Source organism: Rutidosis leptorrhynchoides, chromosome 10 (assembly GCF_046630445.1).
Source record: "Rutidosis leptorrhynchoides isolate AG116_Rl617_1_P2 chromosome 10, CSIRO_AGI_Rlap_v1, whole genome shotgun sequence".
Taxonomy (NCBI): Eukaryota; Viridiplantae; Streptophyta; class Magnoliopsida; order Asterales; family Asteraceae; genus Rutidosis; species Rutidosis leptorrhynchoides.
The window spans coordinates 331212367-331228965 of record NC_092342.1 but is presented as its reverse complement, the minus strand read 5'-3'; positions in this window follow the sequence as shown (position 1 = coordinate 331228965).

Here is a 16599-nt window from a genome sequence, read left to right as displayed (position 1 = left end):
ATTGTACGCAACACGTCATTTGACAACACGGTACTTTATGTACGCAACACGTCACTTGACAACATGGTACCATGGGTCGAGATTAATTCTGATCAATACGAATACGATGGGGTCTTTATTTATTTTATTTAAGCAACTAATTGTGGACCACTAACATCGGACTGCTAACTACGGACTAAGAAAATATTAAAAGTATTAAAAGTATATATATATATATATATATATATATATATATATATATATATATATATATATATATATATATATATATATATATATATATATATATATATATATATATAACGATTACTTGAAAAGAAAATATGTTGATATATTATATATATGGTTAGGTTTGTGATATCAATCGGAGACCAAGTCGTGTTTATTACCTTCAAGGCAAAACGTGAGTATATAGTCCCACTTTTAAACTCTAAATATTTCGGGATGAGAATACATGCATTTTATGATTTACGTTATGGACACAAGTGATAAAAAATATATATTCTACGTTGAGTTGTACCACTGGCATACTTCCCTGTAACTTGGTAACTATTATTTACATGAGGTATTGTAAACGCGAATCCTGTTGATAGATCTATCGGGCCTGACAACCCCAACCGGACTGGATGACCAGTATTCAACGGTTGCACAGTACTTCGTTTTGGTGACTACACTTGGTACGGTGTAGTAAGATTTCATAATAAAGGGAATATGCGACGTTGATTAAATGTTAAGTATGGTTATCAAGTGCTCAACAACTTAGAATATTTTTATTAAAACGTTTATATATGAAATCTTGTGGTCTATATTTATAACGCTGCCGGCATTAAATCTATATCTCACCAACTTTATGTTGACGTTTTAAGCATGTTTATTCTCAGGTGATAACTAAAAGATTCCGCTGCAACATGTTGAATTTAAGCAAGATCTTGAGTATGCATATTTGTGTCAAAAATAAAACTGCATATCGGAGGATTTGTAATGTAAAATATATTGGAAGTCGTATTGTTATTATCACATGTAAAGTTTGTAAGTCTAAGATTATCGCTAAACGATAATCATTATTAAGTTGTTTAAACATTATATTTATAATAAAAGCTATGGTTTGTATTGTAAAAACGAATGCAGTTTTTGAAAAATGTTGCGTATAGAGGTCAATACCTCGCGATGAATTCATATGTTATTGTATTCGTCCTTATGGTTAAGGTCGGGTTATGACAGAAAGAAGATGATATTCCAAAGACTGCTTTCAGAACACGTTACGGTCATTATGAGTTTATGGTCATGCCGTTTGGTTTAACTAATGCACCATCTATGTTCATGGACCTTATGAACCGAGTGTGTGGACCATACCTTGACAAGTTTGTCATTGTTTTCATTGATGACATACTTATTTACTCAAAGAATGACCAAGAACACGGTGAACATTTGAGAAAGGTGTTAGAAGTATTGAGGAAGGAAGAATTGTATGCTAAGTTTTCAAAGTGTGCATTTTGGTTGGAAGAAGTTCAATTCCTCGGTCACATAGTGAACAAAGAAGGTATTAAGGTGGATCCGGCAAAGATAGAAACTGTTGAAAATTGGAAAACCCCGAAAACTCCGAAACACATACGCCAGTTTTTAGGACTAGCTGGTTACTACAGAAGGTTCATCCAAGACTTTTCCAGAATAGCAAAACCCTTGACTGCATTAACGCATAAAGGGAAGAAATTTGAATGGAAGGATGAACAAGAGAAAGCGTTTCAGTTATTGAAGAAAAAGTTAACTACTGCACCTATATTGTCATTACCTGAAGGGAATGATGATTTTGTGATATATTGTGACGCCTCAAAGCAAGGTCTCGGTTGTGTACTAATGCAACGAACGAAAGTAATTGCTTATGCGTCTAGACAATTGAAGATTCACGAACAAAATTATACGACGCATGATTTGGAATTAGGTACGGTTGTTTTTGCATTAAAGACTTGGAAGCACTACTTATATGGGGTCAAAAGTATTATATATACCGACCACAAAAGTCTTCAACACATATTTAATCAGAAACAACTGAATATGAGGCAGTGTAGGTGGATTGAATTGTTGAATGATTACGACTTTGAGATTCGTTACCACCCGGGGAAGGCAAATGTGGTAGCCGACGCCTTAAGCAGGAAGGACAGAGAACCCATTCGAGTAAAATCTATGAATATAATGATTCACAATAACCTTACTACTCAAATAAAGGAGGCGCAACAAGGAGTTTTAAAAGAGGGAAATTTAAAGGATGAAATACTCAAAGGATCGGAGAAGCATCTTAATATTCGGGAAGACGGAACCCGGTATAGGGCTGAAAGGATTTGGGTACCAAAATTTGGAGATATGAGAGAAATGGTACTTAGAGAAGCTCATAAAACCAGATACTCAATACATCCTGGAACGGGGAAGATGTACAAGGATCTCAAGAAACATTTTTGGTGGCCGGGTAGGAAAGCCGATGTTGCTAAATACGTAGGAGAATGTTTGACGTGTTCTAAGGTCAAAGCTAAGCATCAGAAACCATCAGGTCTACTTCAACAACCCGAAATCCTGGAATGGAAATGGGAAGACATTACCATGGATTTCATCACTAAATTGCCAAGGACTGCAAGTGGTTTTGATACTATTTGGGTAATAGTTGATCGTCTCACCAAATCAGCACACTTTCTGCCAATAAGAGAAGATGACAAGATGGAGAAGTTAGCACGACTGTATTTGAAGGAAGTCGTCTCCAGACATGGAATACCAATCTCTATTATCTCTGATAGGGATGGCAGATTTATTTCAAGATTCTGGCAGACATTACAGCAAGCATTAGGAACTCGTCTAGACATGAGTACTGCCTATCATCCACAAACTGATGGGAAGAGCGAAAGGATGATACAAATGCTTGAAGACATGCTACGAGCATGTGTTATTAATTTCGGAAACAGTTGGGATCGACATCTACCGTTAGCAGAATTTTCCTACAACAACAGCTACCATTCAAGCATTGAGATGGCGCCGTTTGAAGCACTTTATGGTAGAAAGTGCAGGTCTCCGATTTGTTGGAGTGAAGTGGGGGATAGACAGATTACGGGTCCGGAGATAATACAAGAAACTACCGAGAAGATCATCCAAATTCAACAACGGTTGAAAACCGCCCAAAGTCGACAAAAGAGCTACGCTGACATTAAAAGAAAAGATATAGAATTTGAAATTGGAGAGATGGTCATGCTTAAAGTTGCACCTTGGAAAGGCGTTGTTCGATTTGGTAAACGAGGGAAATTAAATCCAAGGTATATTGGACCATTCAAGATTATTGATCGTGTCGGACCAGTAGCTTACCGACTTGAGTTACCTCAACAACTCGCGGCTGTACATAACACTTTCCACGTCTCGAATTTGAAGAAATGTTTTGCTAAAGAAGATCTCACTATTTCGTTAGATGAAATCCAAATCAACGAAAAACTTCAATTCATCGAAGAACCCGTCGAAATAATGGATCGTGAGGTTAAAAGACTTAAGCAAAACAAGATACCAATTGTTAAGGTTCGATGGAATGCTCGTAGAGGACCCGAGTTCACCTGGGAACAAGAAGATCAGATGAAGAAGAAATACCCCCATTTATTTCCAGAAGATACGTCAACACCTCCAACTGCTTAAAATTTCGGAAATTTATTTAATGGGTAGGTACTGTAGTGACCCGAACTTTTCCATGTTTATATATATAATAAATGAAATTGTTATTTACATGATTAAGTATTTCCAACATGTTAAGCAATCAAACTTGTTAAGACTTGATTAATTGAAATAGGTTTCATATAGACAATTGACCACCCAAGTTGACCGGTGATTCACGAACGTTAAAACTTGTAAAAACTATATGATGACATATATATGGATATATATATATATATATATATATATATATATATATATATATATATATATATATATATATATATATAGTTAACATGATATTATGATAAGTAAACATATCATTAAGTATATTAACAATGAACTACATATGTAAAAGCAAGACTACTAACTTAATGATTTTGAAACGAGACATATATGTAACGATTATCGTTGTAACGACATTTAATGTATATATATCATATTAAGATATATTCATACATCATAATATCATGATAATATAATAATTTAAAATCTCATTTGATATTATAAACATTGGGTTAACAACATTTAACAAGATCGTTAACCTAAAGGCTTTAAAACAACACTTACATGTAACGACTAACGATGACTTCACGACTCAGTTAAAATGTATATACATGTAGTGTTTTAATATGTATTCATACACTTTTGAAAGATTTCAAGACACTTATCAAAATACTTCTACTTAACAAAAATGCTTACAATTACATCCTCGTTCAGTTTCATCAACAATTCTACTCGTATGCACCCGTATTTGTACTCGTACAATACACAGCTTTTAGATGTATGTTAGTCCCAAATGAAGCTTGGATCTATGGTTTTGATGGATGTTTAGTGGGTTGGAAGTATTAGTTATCAAGAACACTAGAGAGTAAAGATAAGATGTATAATATTGAAAATGGATAACTAGATTATTAACAAGGGAGGAGGTTGTTTATATATGACAACCTCCTAAGTTACAAGAGTTACAAGTTACCATGGTAAACACAGTAAATACATTACAAAATAATAATAAAACCGTTCGCCACAAATCTATTACATAAACATATGTCAACAATCTCCCCCTTGGTGTGCGGTTTTCAAAAAATATCATCACCGAATCATCAGCTTTGACTGGCACCTTCTGAGGCCTTTTTCTTTGCTTCTTCCTCAGCTTTCATCGCCTTGATCATGTCACTTCCCGGTGTGTAATTCCTTTCATAGTGTTTGGGAATGATGAACTCTTTGAGGCTGGTGATTTTGTATTCGAACCTAGGAACAAATTGTGAGCCTGTGAAGTAGTTTTTCTTTCTGTTGATTCCCAGCGAAGTGTCAAACTGCCTCATGTACAGCCTGAATTCAAGAAGTTCATTGATGTGATTTTCCATCTCGTTTATCATCAGCTTTTGATAGTTCCCAATGTTTTCTGTTCGCTTGCATATGTCAAAATACTTTAGTGCACGCTTGAGAGTCCCGTCAGAGTATTTTGGCAGCTCTGATTTGCGGATGAAAATTGGCTTTTTGATCTTGTTGCGAAATATGAAACCTTCTTCAGGGGCGTCTAAGCAATAGCAAATCCTAAAAGAAGATAAATCCAGATCACCGATGGTTTGATTTGGTGCGGAGAGCAGAATCTTCTTTCGAATAGACTCGACACCTAACTGCAGATCATATTGAGAAGCCAGTTTGATTCTACCTTTCACGAACCTTCTCACCCTTTCGATTTCCGTTTCGATAACCCAAGTCTTTCTTATTTTGTTTCTCAACCAATTATACAGAAACAACACATCAACCGGATTAAGTTCAATTAGATCATATTCTGTGTGACGATCGCTCTAAATCCATATGGACGAACACGTCATTCATCGATTTCATTGCGAGGTATTTGACCTCTATATGATACGTTTTGTAAACATTGCATTCTTTTGAAAAGGTACACCATAAATGAATATTTAAATCAAAGGTTTTCGACATCTGATGATTTCTACATATAGACAATCACCGTAAATAATAGTTTACAATAGTACTTCCGTTGACAATGCAGTCAAAATAAGATACATGGTGATGATTTGGTGAATGCAACGTTTCCTTGAAAAATATGCCATGTAAGGCTCCATGCACATAGCTTGTCTAACATATAAGCAAACAGCGGAAGACTTCTAGGGAACCTGAGAATAAACATGCTAACAAGTGTCAACACAAAGGTTGGTGAGTTCATAGTTTTAATGTTTTGCATAATCTGTACATAAAGGTGGATCACAAGATTTCAGTTGTTTCATCCAGAAATGTTTATCAAAATATTCTACGAAATTGAGCACCCTGATAACTAAACTTAACGTATATATAATTTGTACCCTTTGTATAATCATCTTAATAATACACGCAAACCGACGTGTACACTTCTCAAATAGCATACGTCCGTTAAAAGGCTAGTGCTCTAGCTTAGACGGGGATATCAAGCCCTATGGATCCATATACTACTACTTGCGCCCACCAGTTCTTATAACTGGCAGTTAACAGTTACCAAAGCTAAGGGATTTTCGGTTCAAAATCAGTGTAGAATTTAGTATGTACTTGTATCCATTGCGTTTAAAATAAAGTGCATGTATTCTCAGCCCAAAAATATATATTGCAAAAGCAATCAAAAAGGGATCAATGAAACTCACCTTAGCAGCATATAAAGTCGTTCACCAAAATGTGATCGAAACTCGGATTACCAAATAATCGTAGATCTCAACCTAGAGAACATATGTTGGTCAATAAATGTCTATCAAGCTAGGTCAGGTCGTAGTGTATCACAATCCTAATGCTCGAGATCGGCATAAAAAGTTATTCAAAGTCGTTTCAAAAAGTCAGTTTTGGACAGTTGTTTAACAAAATGAGATGTACCTTATATAAGGATTCATTTACTCGGTTGGTAATATTCAAAAATCAAATTTATCAATCTCGTAAACAAGTTGTTTAAATCTTAATTACAGATTCAAAAGCAATTTCAATTAACGTCAATCATAATTCAGTTGATCATATCTTTTAATCCGTTCATCGAAACTATTCGATATCTAAATGAAAAGATATTGATTTTTCGCCAGCTTTCCAAAAATATGTATATCATATACATTTTACCAGTAATATATGTATTTAATTAGTGATTCATTATAAACTGTTTAATGACGAAATTTAGTAAACAAGCATGCATAAACATATATACTCGAGCACTAGACATGTATACACTATTAATATATAAAAGATAAGATATGAATGCTCACTTATCAATATTGAGATTCAATATTGTAGGAAAGTACGTAGACGTAACGGAGATGATAAACACTAGGTTTGATTCATAAATATATCCCCGAACATTACCCATAACCTCCTTGGCAATAACCCATAATTTCCTTAGCTCTAGCTTGTTTGTAAACTTGTTTTGAAATTACTCAAACAGCACTCCGTCATAATATTTTATGTATAATACTAATAATAATAATTCTCATAACCATAAGATTAATAATAATAATAATCTTAATAATAATAATAATAATAATAATAATAATAATATAATAATAATAATAATAATAATAATAATAATAATAATAATAATAATAATAATAATAATAATATATAAATATAATACGAAGTAATATTTGAATGATTTAAAGAAATGGAACCAGACATCGCGTTTTATAGTGTGGCCTGAATTCAGACACCATGCGATCGCATGAGTTTTCAGTGTTTTTGCCATGCGATCGCATGGCCGCCTTTTCCGTTTTTGTTTGCTAGTTCGTCGACATCAAATAGTGTTTACTGTAGCAAAATAGTGTTTACTGTAGCAAAGTACGGTTTCACTGTAGCAAATAGTGTTTTACTGTAGCAAATAGTGTTTTACTGTAGCAAAGTCATTTTTTCTGTAGCAAATAATGTTTTACTATAGGAAAGTCATTTTTACTTGTACATATATATATACATACATATAATTGTTCATGAATCGTCGAGAGTAGTCAAAGGTAATTGTATATATGAAACAGTTCTAAAATTTTGAGACTCAATCTAACAGACTTTGCTTATATTAAATCATTTAAAGATAAAGTTTAAATTTGGTCAGAAATTTCCGGGTCATCACAGTACCTACCCATTAAAGAAATTTCGTCCCGAAATTTAAGTGAGGTCGTCATGGCTAACAATAAAAATGTTTTCATGACGGATATGAGTTGATAAATAGAATTTTGTCACCGTTGAATTATATGGATAAAACAATCCGATTTCTCGAAGCGTATGAGAGAAGTTATCGTGAAAGAGTGAAATGAAAGAATAGAGATTCGTCTTAACTTTTGACATAGTTACGATTGATTTTTGGAATTTAAGGAATAGAAAATCTTCATAATCTAAATAAGATTTGATTCTTCGAAATTTGCGGAAATTAGGATTTTATTTGATTAAATGCGTAATCTGCCTCGATTTCTATGTCTGATATTTCGCTATAAATTGACCTCTTCCGTTTCATTTATTTTCACCACTCCTATAATCTTCTTTCTTATTTCATACATCCCAATAGATTGTGAAAATGCTTAATCCAGTTCTGATTCTTGATATTTTCCTAGTTATCGTATCCTTCATTCTTCTTTTTCATCTGCCACCAGAGGAAGTAATTTTCTTCTACTATTACCTTGGAGTTATAGTGTTTTTCATTCTCCCGTGTCTTTATATTGCTATACGCATTGATATACACGGTTTGTAATTTCTGGGTGGTTGTTGGGTTTTATATCTTCCCTTATATTTTGATGTCTCTGCTTCTGTCTTTCCATAATCATTGACATTCACAGTTAATACTCTCTCCAATTTACTGTGATTTATATATACTCCCATTGATATTTTGAAGCTTCATGCTTTTGTTTTATCTTCCCGACTTTAAATCAAGCGAATAATGGTCCAGAATTCGTAGGTATGAATTTCGGAATGAACATAATTAATGTTCTAAAAAAATGGTAATAGCACAATCTGACTTGTCAAATTACCAAAATACCTCGAAAAAGACCGAATTATTAAGAAAATGTTTTCTTGATATTTTTAGAGATTATATAGAATGAAAGAGTTGTGTAACATAGTTCATGATGAGGGTATGATCTGTGAACCTTTATCACGTTCCATTAAAAACTCAGCATGACTTACTGTAATATAATCACGTTGATCAAGTGTCATTATATTATACTAACTCATGCTTCAGTTCCCAACACCTCTTCAAAAATATTCATATTTTAAACTCGAAGGTTTCAGAATTTAGAAACTAAAATAGTTTCTTTTATGATGTTACACAGATATCGCAAGGAGAAAATTGATTTCCGATAAGAATGATTATGGAATTATCTCCAGAAATATGGAGGATATTTATAATGAAAGATACGATGATATCTTATAATTTCTAATATTAGAGGATGATGAAGAATATTATCCGCAAGGGTTTAGATTCGGAAGTAAGGTATTCGTTAATGGCTTCAGCAGATACTGAATAATTTGGATTCTTTGAAGGCAGGTTTAGTCTTTGTGATTTATCCACAGCCTCCTTCATACTTTCCTCAATCCGTTTTCCAGTTCCAAACCTTCTCTTTTTCTGAGCTTTGCCAACACACTATTCTTTATCATCAAACTTTTGGCTGTTAAGGTCGTTTACAGTTTTTTTTTTTTTGCTGCTTCATCAGCATTCAAAGTTATCATAACCGAATCGTTGGTTATCAATCCGAGGTGTTTTCAAAAGTTTGAAGGGTTTGCATGAAGATTGTAATTGTCAAGATACATATGATGTTCTAGAATTTTGAACGATACAATTTTTTTTTTCTTTTTTTTTCCTGGGTTTATGAATAGAAGTGATGTTCTAGCACAGTTTTGAAGTCAAAGTATAACATTTGAAAGATGTAAGAATCTAAGAGTGATGTTTTCTGTTAAATCTTGGCTTGGATTCTGATTTTTCAAAATCAGAATATGTAATTGAATTTGTATGCAAACGATTGTATATCGCTGTGAGCATAGTTAATAATTTTTGAATCAAATTTGAAGAATGTACAGTATAACATATTAATTGTGAACTTATATATTTCCCGAGTATTACCTACCCGTTAAAGATTTCACAATTAATACTTTGTACAAAAGAATTTTTTTTTATTACCGTCTTTTTGAAAATATATGTATATATATCTTCTTCAGATGTAATACAGATTTGATGAGTTAATATCATATTAAGCTCATTTGATTTTTGAATTGAATGAATAATCTCTAAAACATTAAGGATTACATAATCTTCGCGGAGTATTTCACTAATGAAATCAATACTTCATTATTTATTCTTATTCCTCGGTGAAGGATGTTGATGCTCGTGGAATTCTTATGAACTTCATAAGATATAAATGATGTTTTCTATAAAGTTTCGAGTACATCGAAGATAAAAGTGTAAAATCAAACATGTAATTGATTAATACACTAAGTTCATTATGAAATGGAATTCATTGAGTTGAACAGATATTTGTAGTTAACGATGGTTAAGTTGTTAACGAAGGATGTACATCATAGCATATTAGTAATATGAATTAACCGAGTAGTATCTACCCCTTAAAATTCACACATAATAGCTTAGTACGAAAAGATTCATGATGGTTTTAAAATTTATATATATAAGATATACATATAAATTCTTTAGATGAATAGAGTTATTACTTCATAACTCATTGATACAATATACTCGTTGTTGACTTGTAATGATGTCCACGGTGCTTTCTTGAACTGACGGAGCTTGTGATGTTAGAGGTGCTGCTGATTCTGACGATGTTGACAGCACTGACTGTGCTGGTGAGGCTAAGGGTACTGTTGATGATGTTGGTAAAATAAGTCTAGCTTGTATCTTACACCATTCGGATAAGGGTTTCTACTCTATCTGATTTAGGGTTAAGGCTAGAATAGATAATCTCTAAACTTTAGAAATTACATAATCGCCGTAGAATGTTTCTCCGATGAAGTTATGAATCCATACTTCATCGTTTGTCGTTGCTGGTACTTCTTGGTACCTATGGTGCGTATGATGTTGATATCCGAGGTACAGATTGTGATGTTGAGGCGTGTGATGCGGATGTGGTTGTTGGTGGTGGTAATGATCCTGTTGGTGTGGATAATGGTAGTACCGGTTATGCTGCGGGTGCTGCTGCTGGTGTTCGTAACCCTTGCACCATATTCTCCAAAGCCACTACCCGAGCATGAAGCTCGTTGACTTCTTCTATTATACCGGGATGATCGGTGGTTCGGACGATCGGATAAATAAGATTTATAATATGGGATAGTATATAATCATGATGAGATACTCTGAAAATGAGAGAGAATATAGTATTACGAATAGGTTCGCCGGTAAGTGCTTCAGGTTCTTCGCCAAGAGGTGAATGTGGTGGATGGAAGGGATCACCTTCTTCTTGTCTCCAATGATTAAGTAGGCTACGAACCCATCCCCAATTCATCCAGAATAGGTGATGGCTGATTGGTTGATCAATTCCGGTTACACTTTCTTCAGAGTTCAGGTGAATATCCATATCGGAATAGCTGTCGGAATTTAAGGAATTTGAACTAGATACGGGATCCATCTTGTATAATTAGAGAGATGATTTTTGATATGAAAAAGATTATAGAATTTAGATTGGTACTCTTCAATACATAATTTACACATGTATATATAATACCAAAATCCCGTAAATTACGGAGAAATTTTCGGAAGATGGCAGTCAAAGTTTACTGTAATAGATATGCCAAGATATGAATTTTGTCTATACACTATCTATGCAATCAATGCAATAAGACGCGTTTAGACTTAAGATGATAGACAGATAATTTCTGACAAGAAATGATAAGCAAAACTTTTGACATGCAGACACAGTCGAAGTGTAACACCCCAGGTAAAACGTTCCCCGTAGCATGATATTGTCCGCTTTGCAGAGATAGGGACGTAGTCCCACAGCTTGATCGGACTTAAATGCATTAAATAAACAAAGTTGCATTCTTTTATTTCAAAAGTTTTCCCAAAAAGGAAACAAACCAAAATATGTAGTTTAAAACAACCCAACATATTAATAATCCAAAAGTTGACACAAAACCTTGCCAACAAACCCACAATTTAAATTATCCAAAAATAGAATGCCAACTTAAGTTTCATAATTGTTTCAATAAAAATCTGCCCAAATGCATGCAGACTCTTCTAAAGACAGCGGAAGCATCATATAACTCAAGTACCTGTGAAAACATGCAAGTAAACTGTCAACACAAAGGTTGAGTGAATTATAGGTTTAAATAAATAAGTAAACTTTAGACCACATGATTTAAAAATGTTAGAAAACATTAAACATTATTCCATTATCAATGAGCCACCTGGTAACCACTTAACCCTTTATTTACCCTTGCCAAACACAATAAAAATATACACTTGGACAGTGTATCTACAACAAATTACGAAGTACTAAACATTCCGATTATAAATTGCTAGCGCGACTAGCTCGAAATGGGGTTGTCAAACCCGATAGATCTATCCGTAGGATTCGCGTTCACCGGTAGAAACCAATGATTACAGTTACCAGACTAGGGAATATTTTTGTCCAGCTCACAATGAATAATTAAATTTAACTGTTACTTGTGTCTAAACGTAAATAAAAATGCATGTAATCACATCCCAAAAATATACTTTGAAAAGTATGTAAAAACGGGACTATAACTCACCTTAGATAGCACAGTAGATAACCCAAAACCACAAATCTGAAGAACGTCTCGAAGCGTTTAACCTAGAGTAATAAGGTTGGTCAGTGGTCATACAACACAAGTTATCTTCATATTCTTTATATTTTTATTTCTTATAACACTAATCATTAGTTAGTAACTGAATTTGTAAATTCAAACTAATAAAAATCTTTCTGTCACATATCCCATATGTATGTATAAGACTCGATATATTTTTTTAGTTTATTTTTTTTTTTTAGCTTCATGGTTCTATCAAAGCATATACATGTACTAGTAATTAATAGAGTTTTAATTAATAGTATAATTATTTGTACTTAATTTGTAAACTTGATTTTAACTCAGGGATTAAAATCGTAAATATACCAAATATCATCCTCCTTTATGAGTTGAGTTTGAAAGTTATTTCACTGATTATTGAAGTAGGCATGTTTACTAATTAAATCGTTTTCATATTTCATTGGTGTCTTTTAAACTTAACAATTTAAACTTCCAAGGATATCAAGCCACCAAGTTAACAGTTTAAGTTTTTGTCTTTCGGAACCGTACGTACACAAGCGTAAAAACAGAGTGTTCGATATTTATTATTGCTTTGATTCTTCTATTGCTATACTTAACTTTTGTATGTGTCAATAATTCACATGACACAAAACTTAAATATATATATTTTTATTAAATTTGTACAACAGTTCATAACTTAGGTACTAAATATATATCATTGACTAACATCTTCTTCCTTTTTGGTTTTATGGGTACGAAACAAGTATTTAGTATACTTCCTAAATTATTATTATTATTTTTCTTTTATTTTAAGATGTAAACTGCATGTAGTCATTGATCTAAAATATATAATTTAATTATTATCTTCTTTGTTAAATCGTGTTCGTTCAGAGACGCATGAATATAGTGTAATACTTGAAACTTTTAACTCTTCTATTGAATTCATACAACCCAGTAGTTTATAACAAGAACTTCACTAAACAAAAACACACCTTTATATTATAAGATATAGATAAATTTAGACTCGAATTTATAAGCTTTCGGGTTACGACTTACAATTAGCCGTTTTATTTAATGACACGGTTTAACTTCTAAATTTCATAAACGAAATCGATAACTCGAACAGTTGATTTTGATGCCATATATGAACAGAATTTATAAACGAGTAAATATATGTGATGTTGATTCAAGTATTACCTACGAAAAGAAATCGAATCACGCCGAGCTAAACACGTAACGATTCTTGCGTGCCCTTCTGTTTGTCTTCGACTATCCTCTTAATGAGTTTCCAAAATTTTTATTTGTGATTGAGAATTGCTATTGGTGAGTAAATGATTTAATAAGTTGGTGTTTAGATAAGTACGTATATAATTTGATCGGTTATAGGATACTTACAACGAAAGTGCGAAGTTTGTGGGATATGGAGTCTAAACAAGTTTAGCCGATAAATTTGGGATAACCATCACGTATTGTAACATGTGCTAGACTTGTTCATGTACATGTATTTGACTCCGTTTAATTCTCAACCGTTTCTCCAGCTTCTCAATTTAATGTTGGACTTTAAAAAAAAAATGATAAGAATTTTAATCCGCAACTACGTATTATTTTTGCTCAGTTATTAATTGTAGTATTTTTATGTTGTTATTCTACATAAATATTAGATAAGACTATTTATAACAATTACGATTCAAATAAGATAAGTGGTATCTCATCTAGATTCATTAATTAATTAAAATTTTAATTTTATATTTACAATAATGGTGATATATCGTCTTTCTTTTGTTTTTTTGTTATTTTTTTTTTTGGTACTAGTTACCACCAATCTTAAAGATACATATGATCATAGTCATAATTAAATTAAAATATTGATCATTAATCCAATGGACGATGGTAATTTATTTTCAAATTAAAATACGCTTCAAGTTACTCCCTCCGGATTATTACTAATACTATGCGAAGTAATATTTATTATATCACACTAATATTAAATTTATGTTATTTAATTTGGAGTTAATATAGCTTAAAGTGGTGACCGACATTTGTAAAACGGGCTTGAAAGATTAAGCGGAATGCGATCCAAAAAAAAAATCAAATGCTACGTGATTTATAATATGCGAGAAGGATAAAAATTCAGGAAATAAAATATAGAAATATTTTATGAATTCAATGACATTGAAATGTCATAGATAAAATAATTCAGATTTGAAAATCACGAAAATATAATCGTTGGTTTGAAAACCTAAATGATTTGCCGGATAGAAATCCACGACACGTAGAAACGTACAATTTTAAATACGAATACAAATATTCATATAACACATAATAATTAATATATTATTACTAAAATAATAATATAGGTCATAGAAATGACGTGGCACAATAACAGTTAACGGTCGTTAAGTAATTAACGGTAAAAGATAACGGAAAAAGTAGGGTCGTGACACGAAGTCCAGACTTACTAATGCATCCTAACAACTATCAGTTAGACACACTTATGCAAGACCTGGTTCACTAGGACCAACGCTCTGATACCAACTGTGACGATCGCTCCAAATCCATATGGACGAACACGTCATTCATCGATTTCATTGCGAGGTAATTGACCTCTATATGATACGTTTTGTAAACATTGCATTCTTTTGAAAAGGCACACCATAAATGAATATTTAAATCAAAGGTTTTCGACATCTGATGATTTCTACATATAGACAATCACCGTAAATAATAGTTTACAATAGTACTTCCGTTGACAATGCAGTCAAAATAAGATACATGGTGATGATTTGGTGAATGCAACGTTTCCTTGAAAAATATGCCATGTAAGACTCCATGCACATAGCTTGTCTAACATATAAGTAAACAGCGGAAGACTTCTAGGGAACCTGAGAATAAACATGCTAAAAAGTGTCAACACAAAGGTTGGTGAGTTCATAGTTTTAATGTTTTGCATAATCTGTACATAAAGGTGGATCACAAGATTTCAGTTGTTTCATCCGGAAACGTTTATCAAAATATTCTACGAAATTGAGCACCCTGGTAACTAAACTTAACGTATATATAATTTGTACCCTTTGTATAATCATCTTAATAATACACGCAAACCGACGTGTACGCTTCTCAAATAGCATACGTCCGTTAAAAGGCTAGTGCTCTAGCTCAGACGGGGATATCAAGCCCTATGGATCCATATACTACTACTTGCGCCCACCAGTTCTTATAACTGGCAGTTAACAGTTACCAAAGCTAAGAGATTTTCGGTTCAAAATCAGTGTAGAATTTAGTATGTACTTGTATCCATTGCGTTTAAAATAAAGTGCATGTATTCTCAGCCCAAAAATATATATTGCAAAAGCAATTAAAAAGGGATCAATGAAACTCACCTTAGCAGCATATAAAGTCGTTCACCAAAATGTGATCGAAACTTGGATTATCAAATAATCGTAGATCTCAACCTAGAGAACATATGTTGGTCAATAAATATCTATCAAGCTAGGTCAGGTCGTAGTGTATCACAATCCTAATGCTCGAGATCAACATACAAAAGTTATTCAAAGTCGTTTCAAAAAGTCAGTTTTGGACAGTGGTTTAACAAAACGAGATGTACCTTATATAAGGATTCATTTACTCGGTTGGTAATATTCAAAAATCCAATTTATCAATCTCGTAAACAAGTTATTTAAATCTTAATTGCAGTTTCAAAAGCAATTTCAATTAACGTCAATCATAATTCAGTTGATCATATCTTTTAATCCGTTCATCGAAACTATTCGATATCTAAATGAAAAGTTATTGATTTTTCGCCAACTTTTCAAAAACATGTATATCATATACCTTTTACCAGTAATATATGTATTTAATTAGTGATTCATTATAAACTGTTTAATGATGAAATTTAGTATACAAGCATGCATAAACATATATACTCGAGCACTAGACATGTATACACTATTAATATATAAAAGATAAGATATGAATGCTCACTTATCAATATTGAGATTCAATATTGTAGGAAAGTACGTAGACGTAACGGAGATGATAAACACTAGGTTTGATTCATAAATATATCCCCGAACATTACCCATAACCTCCTTGGCAATAACCCATAATTTCCTTAGCTCTAGCTTGTTTGTAAACTTGTTTTGAAATTACTCAAACAGCACTCCGTCGTAATATTTTATGTATAATACTAATAATAAT